This window comes from Hordeum vulgare, chromosome 2H (genome assembly GCF_904849725.1).
Source record: "Hordeum vulgare subsp. vulgare chromosome 2H, MorexV3_pseudomolecules_assembly, whole genome shotgun sequence".
Taxonomy (NCBI): Eukaryota; Viridiplantae; Streptophyta; class Magnoliopsida; order Poales; family Poaceae; genus Hordeum; species Hordeum vulgare.
Genome location: NC_058519.1, coordinates 246,068,718 through 246,079,565, shown reverse-complemented (window position 1 = coordinate 246,079,565; position 10,848 = coordinate 246,068,718).

The window sequence follows — 10,848 nt, the reverse complement described above, 5'->3', positions numbered from 1 at the left end:
GATTAGTAAAATGGAATGGCCTAATCATCATGGTTACATAGTTTAACTACAGGGGTGTCACAACTCTCCACGAGTAAAATAAATTCTCGTCCTGAGAATTAAAGGGTAGAGGTAAGGGGGAACGTTTGGTTATGAAATTCTAGCGGGCCTTTTTGTCTTGGTTGCTCTTCTCAAAGAAGCTGAAACCTTTCGTTGATGTCTTTAATTCTCTGTTTAAGGTGAACTTGATGGCGTCGTCATCCTCCATTTTGGATCTTCATCGTCCTACGATGTGATACTAGGGAAAACTTTGGGAGAATGCAGCTACACAAAGTTGGGCATCTAACGGCAAACTCAGGGAAGAAGACATGAATTATCCCTCAAGTTGCAATTCACGGAATTCATTGGGAATACAACATGATGGTACAGAGGTTTCAAACGATTAGGTAATCATTTAACGCCTAAACAGATATGAGAGGGGATTTAGAGCAACCAATATAAATATTGCTTCTGATACTGAATAGATCGTCACATTGGAAGGTGGCCTGGGAATTTCACACGAAGCCAAGTGTAGACGATACTTTGAAGTCAAAGATGTACAAGAGAGTCAGATTTCGATCCTGTGGAACTCTGGGTTATGGCCCTACAATGTTGGTTGAGAGTAGGCAGAAAGGTGGCATCTTGCACGGTCCTGGTAGCAAGACATGTCACAGGATAGCCTATCAGTTATGTTGGCAACAACGTCGTACCAAGGGCGGGGGCGAATAGAACCATTTTCGTGCTCGTTAAAACGAGGCGGACCAATAGGCAAAGTTCTCGTCCACCGACGGCTACCAGAATGTTATCCACGATAGAACAGGGTCTTACTGACAGAGTTGTATACCGAGGTTGTTACCTAACCAGGGAATTAACACTACTTAGATAAGTTCAGATTCAAGAAAGGTTAAACTGACCAATGGGAAGGAAAATGTCTTCACACACACAAGTACTAGAGTATACCATTCCCGAGGAAATATAGAGTATGGTATATATCAGCATTCTGGGAATGGGGGTACCCAGACCTGCCCTCCTGTGGCCCAGGGCAGGCCCCCTCACCGGAAGAAACCAACGGGCCCGACACCGTTCAGGGTAAGGCCCTCGTGAGGGGCCAAGCCTCACGAGGAGGAGGAGTGTCAAGACCCGCAGGGGGACTCCTCAGGACCCCTCCGAAGCGGCGGATATTCCGAGGTAAGGCCGAGCCTCAGGAGTCAACGGTGACACCAGGAAAGGACAGGCGAGCAGCAGATGGCAGGACGCGGCAGTTTCCCCTTTGGTGCAAAGGAGGCGGGAGCGTACACGGGTTACAATGGTTTCCCTTCTCGTGCAGCAAAGCCGCCGCCACTCACCAATAGGGCAAATGTCATCCCTAGGCCCGTCCCTGTGGCGCGTACAGTTACTTTGCAGGGCGATGTGGGATCCCTTCCCGCCGAAGCTATAAGGGAAGAGGACCCGGGCCTCCGCTATAAATAGAAAGGGTAGAACACTTGGTAGGGGTTCATTCGGACCGTAGGGCAATACACCTAGCAACCTGGCCTCCGGAAGCTCGAAAACAGTGTACTAGTTCATCCACCACCTTCACGAGAGGCAATCCACCAAAAGCATGAGTAGGGTTTTACGCTTTGCAGCGGCCCGAACCTGGGTAAACTGTTGTGTTCTCTGCTACCCTCACCATCGAGTGAGTCCTTCGTCATTCCCATCGAGTAGTGGGCTAGGCGAGGCTGAGCAGGGAGAGATCTTCGTACATGCCCCAGTGTTCGAATCCTTAGGGTATTGCGGGAGCCTGAAAGCCTAAATTTGGCGCGCAAGGTAGGGGGTGTGTTGAGCTCTCCCCCAAGGATCGGCTCACCGAAACCGACCACGCTCATGGCGAGGAAACGATAGGTCCGCGGGGAGAGGCGGGCTGCCCGCATGGTGCGGACAGCGCGGGCGGGCCACGACGCCAAGTTGCATCCCGCCACCTTGAAGGCCGACGTCCATGTTCGACAGGCTTCTGATGGGTGCTGGGGGCTGCCATCTTCACCAACCATGCAGCATCCCAGCGCCGCCCGACCCTTCCGCGGGTCCCACTAGCACCTTCCCTCATTCGAGCTTGTCAACACCCGATGCACAGGCATGTCGCGCTGTTGGTGGCGTACGAGCTAAGGCGCTAGCACAGTGCACGTCACCGCCGCGTCGGAGGTCACGCGCGCCACCTCAGGCTCTTCGGCGGCGGCGAAGCCCGGCCTCGCTCCCACGCGAACCGTGTCCATCAGCCCGCATCGCCAGGGCATGCAACGGGAGGACCATGCGGGCACGCCCCAAACCTCCACCTGGGCTCACCCCTACTTGAGATCCGGCGGGAGCAGATGGGGTGCAAGGCTTGGCCTGGCCAAGAGGGCGTCCCCCAGCGTTCCCCGCTGCACTTTATGTAGTAGGCAGGGAGTATCGGAGACTCGACTACACAAACCCTCTGGGGCTCACACGGTCCGACGACAACCATATCAGCACACCCACAGGCCACGAAGGAGACCACACGGACCATCACTACAGCAGGAGGCACGATCACGACCCCACGGACAGCCCCTGCGCGAGCAGGTATGAACAACGCCGTGGGGGTGGTCCGAGGGGGTGGCTTCGCGAGGACGCCCAACGTGGGTGCACTCGCGGGGTGCACCTGCTGGTTGGGAACTGCCTCAGGCAGACGTCTGGGTCTGGGGACCGGGGACCTCTCGCCCTGGACAGGATGGACGCACCCTCATGTCTGAGGCGAGGGGCCCCAGCCTGGCTAATATCCCCCGATACTATCCATAGTTTCATCAAAATAGGCAACCAACTCAACAAAAAATAGAATATGTTAATAGCAGACCAGTCTGTAGCAATCTGTATACTTCGTATACTTATGGTACTTCAAAAATTCTGAAAACTTACGAATGTCTGAAAACTTTGTGTAGCAATCAGAAGCAAAAAGGATCAACTCAAAATCTCTTACAGAAAAAAAATGAAAATTCTTTTCGTGAGCATAAAGTTTCTATCTTTTCCAGCATGACCAAACGATCATCCCCAAGGCTAATCATAACGGTTTTACTTGGCACAAATGCAAAAAGAAACACAAAAAACACAATCATAACAGAATTAAGAAAGTGTGTAAAACACAAAACAGAAAGAAAAAGTATAGATTCATTGGGTTGACTCCCAACAAGCGCTATTGTTTAACGCCCTTAGCTAGGCAAAAGGTGATGGAATCACGTATAGTCATCTTTGGTGCTCAAACCATAAGTAGCCCTCATCATAGATTCATAAGGCAATCCATGCCCTTCTTTAGGGGAAATTGAAATCTAATACTCCCTTCCTTCATATCAATGATGGCACCAATAGTCCTTAGGAAAGGTCTACCAAGAATAATGGGACATGAAGGATTGCAATCTATGTCAAGTACAATGAAATCCACGGGTACATAGTTCTTATTTGCAACAATAAGAACATCATCGATCCTTCCCGTGGGTTTCTTGACAGTAGAATCCGCAAGATGCAAATCAAGAGAACACTCTTCAATCTCATGAAAACCAAGAATATCACATAAAGACTTTGGAATTGCGGAAACACTAGCACCCAAATCACACAAAGCACTGCATTCATAGTTTTCGATCTTGATTTTGATAGTAGGTTCCCACTCATCATGAACATTTCTAGGTATAGAGACTTCTAATTCGAGCTTCTCCTCAAGAGATTTTATCATAGCATCTACGATATGTGTGGTAAAGGCTTTGCTTTGGCTATAAGCATGTGGAGAGTTTGCAATGGATCACATCAAGGAAATGCATTCAAACAAGAAGCAACTTTCATAATTGAATTCCTTGGAATCCAAAGTGGGAGTTTCATTACTACCCAAAATTTTGATTTCTTCTACTCCACTCTCCACACCTTTATCATCAAGATAGGTGGGATCCGAATCATTGGGGCATTTTTCAACCAAAGTGGATTCATATCCAGCCCCTTCATCAATAGGTTTGACACGCGAAAACAAATATTCAAGAGGAGTCACACCAAGCACTTTAAGATCTTCGTGATTTGCATCACTAGAACGCACCCTTTTAAACCATTCATGCCTAGCGCGAATTTGGTCGGTTCTTTCTTTGCTCTCATTCATGGAGACACGCATAGCTTTTAAAGTTTCATCCAAGTTGACCTTGGGAGGAGCACATCTAACTTTCAAAGCATCAATATCACGAGACATCCTATCAACGCTCTTAGCCAAATCCTCTATTTTGAGTAGTTTTTCCTCTATGGGCGCATTGAAAATCTTTTGAGAGTTGATGAAATCTTTGATATTACTCTCTAAATCAGAGGGTAATTTGTTATTATTTCCATAAGCATTGTTGTAGGAATTGCCATAGTTGTTAGAGGAGTTACTAGGGAAAGGCCTAGGAACATAGTTTCCTCTAAAAGCATTGTTGTTGCCAAAATTGTTCCTACCAAAACGTCCAAACTAGCGTTGCTACTCTCAATCAAGGAAGATAGTGGCATGTCATTAGGATCTAAAGGAGAATTTCTACTCACAACCAAATTCATCAAGTCGTCCATCTTATCACTAAGCGAGTTAATTTCTTCTATAGCGTGTACCTTTTTGCTAGCAGGTGACCTTTCAGTGTTCCACTGAGAGTAGTTGGTCATGATATTGTCTAGGAGTTTTGTAGTGTCTCCTAACGTGATTTCCATGAACGTTCCACCTGAGGCGGAGTCGAAGATATTACGAGAAGCGAAATTCAAACCATCATAAAAGATTTGTATAATCATCCACAAACTCAAGCCATGAGCGGGACAATTTCTAATCATTAACTTCATCCTCTCCCAAGATTGTGAAACGTGTTCATGATCAAGTTGCTTGAAATTCAAGATATCGTTACATAGGGAAATAATCTTAGCCGACGGAAAATACTTGGATATGTAAGCATCTTTGCACTTATCCCAAGAATCGATACTATTTTTAGGCAAAGAAGAAAACCAAGTTTTTGCGCGATCTCGCAACGAGAAAGGAAAAAGCTTCAACTTAATCACGTCATTATCCACATCTCTTTTCTTTTGCATATCGCAAATCTCAATGAAGGTATTGAGATGGGATGCGGCATCTTCATTAGGAAGGCCAGAGAATTTCTCTTTCATAACAAGATTCAGCAAAGCTGCGTTGATGTCATACGATTCCGCACTAGTGGCGGGAGCAATCGGAGTACTAATAAAATCATTATTATTGGTACTCGAGAAGTCGCAAAGTTTGGTGTTTTCAGCCATGACGACTTCAACAAACAAACAAGCACACAAGCAAGCAAGAAAACCGGCAAAGGGTAACGGCAAAAAGGCAAATGAAAACGGCAAAGGAGAAAGGAAAATGAAAACGGCAAATGTGAAGTGGGGGAGAGGAAAACGAGAGGCAGGTGGCAAAAAAGGTAAGTGCAAGAGATGAGTTTGTGACACCTACTTGGATAGATGACTTGATTTCTCCTCCCCTCTCTAGAAATCAGCATGTTGACGAGAGACTATTCTTGACTTGATCCTCCCCGGCAACGGCGCCAGAAATCCTTCTGCTTCTACGACAACAGACCTTCCCTGGTACGGCGCCGGGAATCCTGCTGCTACGGCTACGCCTTTAGGGACTTCCTTGGCAAATATGCAAAGGATTTCCCCACGGCCTTGGATCCTTGCGTTGCTGTTCCCTTGAAGAGGAAAGGGTGATGTAGCACAGCAACGGTAAGTATTTCCCTCAGTTTTGAGAACCAAGGTATCGATCCAGTGGGAGGATTTCGTCAAGTCACAAGTACGTGCACAAACACAAAGAGCTTGCACCCAACGCTATGAAGGGGTTGTCAATCCCTCATAGATTGTTTGCAAAGTCAGAACTAAAAGCAACAAAGTAAACAAGCAAAGTAAAAGTGAAAGTGGAAATGATAGTTGTGAATAGACCCGGGGGTCGTAGTTTTCACTAGTGGCTTCTCTCATGAAAGCAAGTAGACGGTGGGTGAACGAATTACTGTCGAGCAATTCATAGAACCGCGCAAAGTCGTGACGTTATCTAAGGCAATGATTATATCAATAGGCATCACGTCCAAAACAAGTAGACCGATACTTTCTGCATCTACTACTATTACTCCACACGTCGACCGCTATCCAGCATGCATCTAGTGTATTAAGTCCAAAAGAACAGAGTAACGCCTTAAGCAATATGACATGATGTAGATGGACAATCTCATATCTACGATAAAAGCCCATCTTGTTACCCTTGATGGCAACAACACGATACGTGCCTTGCTGCCCCTTCTATCACTGGGAAAGGTCACCACACGGTATGAAGCCAAAACCAAGCACTTCTCCCATTGCAAGAATCATAGATCTAGTTGGCCAAATAAAACTCAAGACTGGGAGAGACTTACAAGGATATAAAATCATGCATATAAGAAATCAGCAAAGACTCAAATATAATTCATAAATAATCTGATCACAAATCCACAATTCATCGGATCTCGACAAACACACCGCCAAAGAGGATTACATCGGATAGATATCCATGAAGATCATGGAGAACTTTGTATTGAAGATCCAAGAGAGAGAAGAAGCCATCTAGCTACTAACTACGAACCCGTAGGTCTAAAGTGGACTACTCACGAGTCATTGGAGAGGTGATGATGTTGATGTAGAGGCCCTCGAACTCCAAAGTCCCCTCCGGCAGGGCACCGGGAAGGGTCTCCAGATGAGATCTCGCGGAAACGGAAGCTTGCGGCGGCGGAAAAGTGTTTTCATGGATGCCCTGATTTTTTCTGGATTTTTAGGGAATTTATAGGCCAAAGAGCTATGGCAGGGTAGTGCCAGGGAGGCCACAAGCCTGGTTGTCGCGGGCCCGCCCTGGCCGTGGCAACAGTGCTTGTGGGCTCCCTGTGGGCCCCCTGCCTTGGCCCTCAAGCCTCCCGATCTTCTTCCGTTCTGGAAAAATTTATTTCGGGGATTTTATTCCGTTTAGACTCCGTTCCAAAATCAGATCTGAAAAGAGTCAAAAACATAGAAAAAATAGGAACTGGCACTTGGCACTGAATTAATAAGTTAGTCCCAAAAAAGATATAAAAGGTAAACATAACATCCAAAGTTGACAAGATAACAACGTGAAACCATAAATAATTATAGATACGTTTGAGACGTATCAAGGACGCGGAAGGGGTCCACCCCACGCCTAGTGGAAGCCCTATGCTCACCGGTGGGGGAGACGGAGGTGGTGAATAGTTAGGAGGCCGGACGCGGCTTTTTTCTCGTTTCTTCATTGCGTTTTAAGTTGACGCCCACTAGGGCATTTCCCTTTCTGCTATATCCTAAGGTTTCGAGGGCTCACAGGTTTCCCTACTTGATGTGTTGAAAAGAAAAGAAGGACGGGGATTTCATTTCTTTGTTCTCCCAGTTTGTTGAACTCGTGTTCTCTTTACCCCTTTTCCTCTGATTGGTGTTTCGCGGGAATATTGGGAGGACTCTGGTTCTCCCGAGGCAATCGCAAAAAGGGGCGGAGTGCCGACCGCTCGAGCGCCAAAAAGGGGGCTCCTGGGCTCCGCCTGAGGAGCCTTACCAGTCATAATGCCACTCGCCACTGTTGGCGACGCTCGGGAGATCCGGTCGGTGCCGGGAGTGGCGGGCCCCGCCCTATGAAGTGCGAGCTCTGCGGCAGCAGGCAAATGTGCGGGACTGGGGACTGACGAAGTAGAGCGGCTTGAGTGTCAAAGGGGGCTCCTGAGAAGCACGCCTCAAGGACCTCATTGGTCACAATGCCACCCGCCCCCCGGGGCGCCCGGGCTTTGCCCCGTGAGGAAAAACCTTGGTAACGGGTTGCAACACACGACGACAGGGAAACATGCGGGACCGGGACCTGCAGACACAAAGTGCAGAAAGGGTCCTCAAACCGTCCCAAAAGCAGGAAGGAGACACCAAGAACAAGCCCACGCTTGTAGGACAAATCATCAGCATGGCGACATCACACGCTAGCAGCAGCAGCGGCCAGTATGGAAGCGACGCGCATACCTTGTCCTCAGGGAACACGTTAAAAGGTACCCACCAGACATGACCTACCTGTTGTTAAACTTAACACATGAACCTATCAGGAGGACGAAGCTCTGGATCATAAGGACGCCTTGTCAACAGAGCCCATGCCGCGGCCCTCTGGAGCAAGCCTTGTCACCAGGTCTTCCACATGAACCTCGACCCATTCGGCCAGGGTGGTGCGGTCGTCTCTGGCACCGGATCCAGCACCGAAGCAAAGTCAAAGTAGGGGTCGAGGCGAAGGAGGTGGCTAAAGACATCCGAGGCGGCCTGACCCAAAAGGTCGCGACTCTTCTCCTCGGGAAGCGCAAGGGCCTTCTCGGTGCTCGCCTCGAGATGCTCCACGACGAGGTAGAAAAAGCCCAAGTACCCGGGGTCATCAAAAATCAGGGGACCGGAGATGCCTTCTCAAGAGATGTCACTCAGAGCGAGGGAAGACCTCCGCTCGAGGGACCGGAACATCCTAGAGCGCTCAAGTTGAAGGCTTGGAGCGCGGGCTGCCTCTTCGGTAGCCTCTCCAACCAGGGAAGCCGTGCCTTTCACATCTTTGCAGATATTAGACAGCTTACTCTGGGCGATGGTTTGTGTGTTCAACATGGCCTCGGCTTTCTGCTTTCTGATCCAGCCTCCTCCGGAGGGCACTGACCTCATTTTGCACGCAACCACGACGCCTTCGGTACTTCAGCGGCACGGCCGTCAGGTGAGTTTTTGTTGGCTGCTACCAGCTGTTACTTTTGTTTATGCATCGTTTGGTTGTTCAATTTCACCCATCCAGAACCCTAGCATTCTACCTTGCTTATATTGTCGGGCGGTCGGCCCCCCGTTTGGGGGCTCCGGTAGAAGTTTTGTCCATGCAGATACGTAGGCTCGCTCCCAAAGAAGAAGAAGTCAGCAGGGTTTGCCAATGACCCAAACAAAATCAAGTCAGTCCACAAATGACTCGGGGCTACGGACACTCTCGACGCCATAGCGTACTCGCGACCTCCCATATACACCCCCACCGTGAGACTCTCACGTAATAATGGGGCAAAGCTGTATACGCCCAGGGCCCCCCAAGGACGCGGAGGGGTCCACCCCACGCCTAGTGGAATACCTATGCTCCGCGCTGGGTACAGATAGGGTCAATCAACATAGTCCGCCAGTGACTATGCCCTCACCTGGCACCAATGTATTTCGCTAATGACTGTGCCCACAGCTGGCACCAACACAGCCTGTCAGCGGCTACACTCTCGGCCGGCAAGGAGATCAGCACGGTCCACCCGCGACTCCACCCATGCCCAGTTCATGGGGCAAACAACTTAAGGTACGGATCCGCTCACACGTCAAGGGGGACCCCTGAGCATCGCGACTCAGGGGCCTAACTGTGCCCGTAGCCCCTTCCCCCTTTGGGTCGTCCTTGGTCGGTTCAATAGCGAGAAGGTACGCACGGGGTAGGCCCTGCTGACGTAGAGCACAGTGCACTCCACAAATCAGTTTGGGTCACTTAGCAAGAACACTGGAGTCACTCGTACGTCAAGGGGGACTCCAGAGCATCACGACTCAGGAGCCTGGACTGCACCCGTAGCCCTTTTCCCTTTCGAGACGCCCTTTCCGGTCGGTTCGACCCCAGGGAGGTATGCGTGGGGCAGGCCCTGCCGACGCAGAGTGTTGAAGGAGTTCGAGAGTCTTAAATTATCGGCTTCTTAGGGGGAACATTAGCGTCACTTATACGTCAAGAGGGACCCCTGAGCATCGCGACTCAGGGCCCTAACTGCGCTCGTAGCCCCTTCCCCCTTTGGGTCATCCTTGGTTTCCGGTCGATTCAATCGCGGGGCGGGCCCTGCCGACGCGGAGTGCTGAAGATGTCCCGAGTCTTGAAATCTTCGCCACGTTCTCCTCATGAGGGAAGCTCACGCGTCAAGGGGTCCCTTGAGCATCGCGACTCAGGAGCCTAACTGTGCTCGTAGCCCCTTCCCCCATTGGGTCGTTCTTTGTTTCCGGTCGGTTCAATCGCGGGAAGGTACGTGCGGGGTGGGCCTTATTGACGTAGAGTAACACGGCAAACATGGCAGCAACAAGGCGAGCAAAACATTCAGGCATTCAGTGTTACAAACCTTGACCAAGTTCACAATAGTGCAAACAAGTTTAACGCCTCCACGAGGCATGATGTGCATTGTAGGGAAATAATAGGGACAAGAAATCAGCAGGAGCCGACACCAACCGCGTGACGCACGCCGACCTGGCCCACAGGCATTTGAGGGCCCACCGCGCCTCATGCTGCCCCCCGAGGCTCCGCCTCGAAGACAACGCGAGCACTCCGCGGGCCCGGGGTCTACTGTCAGCGTTCTGGGAATGGGGGTACCCAGACCTGCCTTCCTGTGGGCTAGGGCAGGCCGACCTCACCGGAACAAACCAACGGGCCTGGCACCCATCAGTGCAAGGCCCTCGTGAGGGGCCAAGCCTCACGAGGAGGAGGAGCATCAAGACCCGCAGGGGGCCTCCTTAGGACCCGTCCGGAGCGGCGGATATTCCCAGGCAAGGCCGAGCCTCAGGAGTCAAGGGTAACGCCAAGAAAGGACAGGCTTGCAGCAGATGGCCGGACGAGGCAGTTTCCCCTTTGGTGCAAAGGAGGCGGGAGCGTACAGGGGTTCCAAAGGCAACTTCCAAAGGTTTTCCTTCTAGTGCAACGAAGACGCCGCCACCCGCCTGTAGGGAAAATGTCATCCCCAGGGTCGTCCCTTCAGCTCGGGCAGTTACTTTGCATGCCAAGACCACCTTTGGGCAGGGGAGCATGTTCCCCTGTTCCCC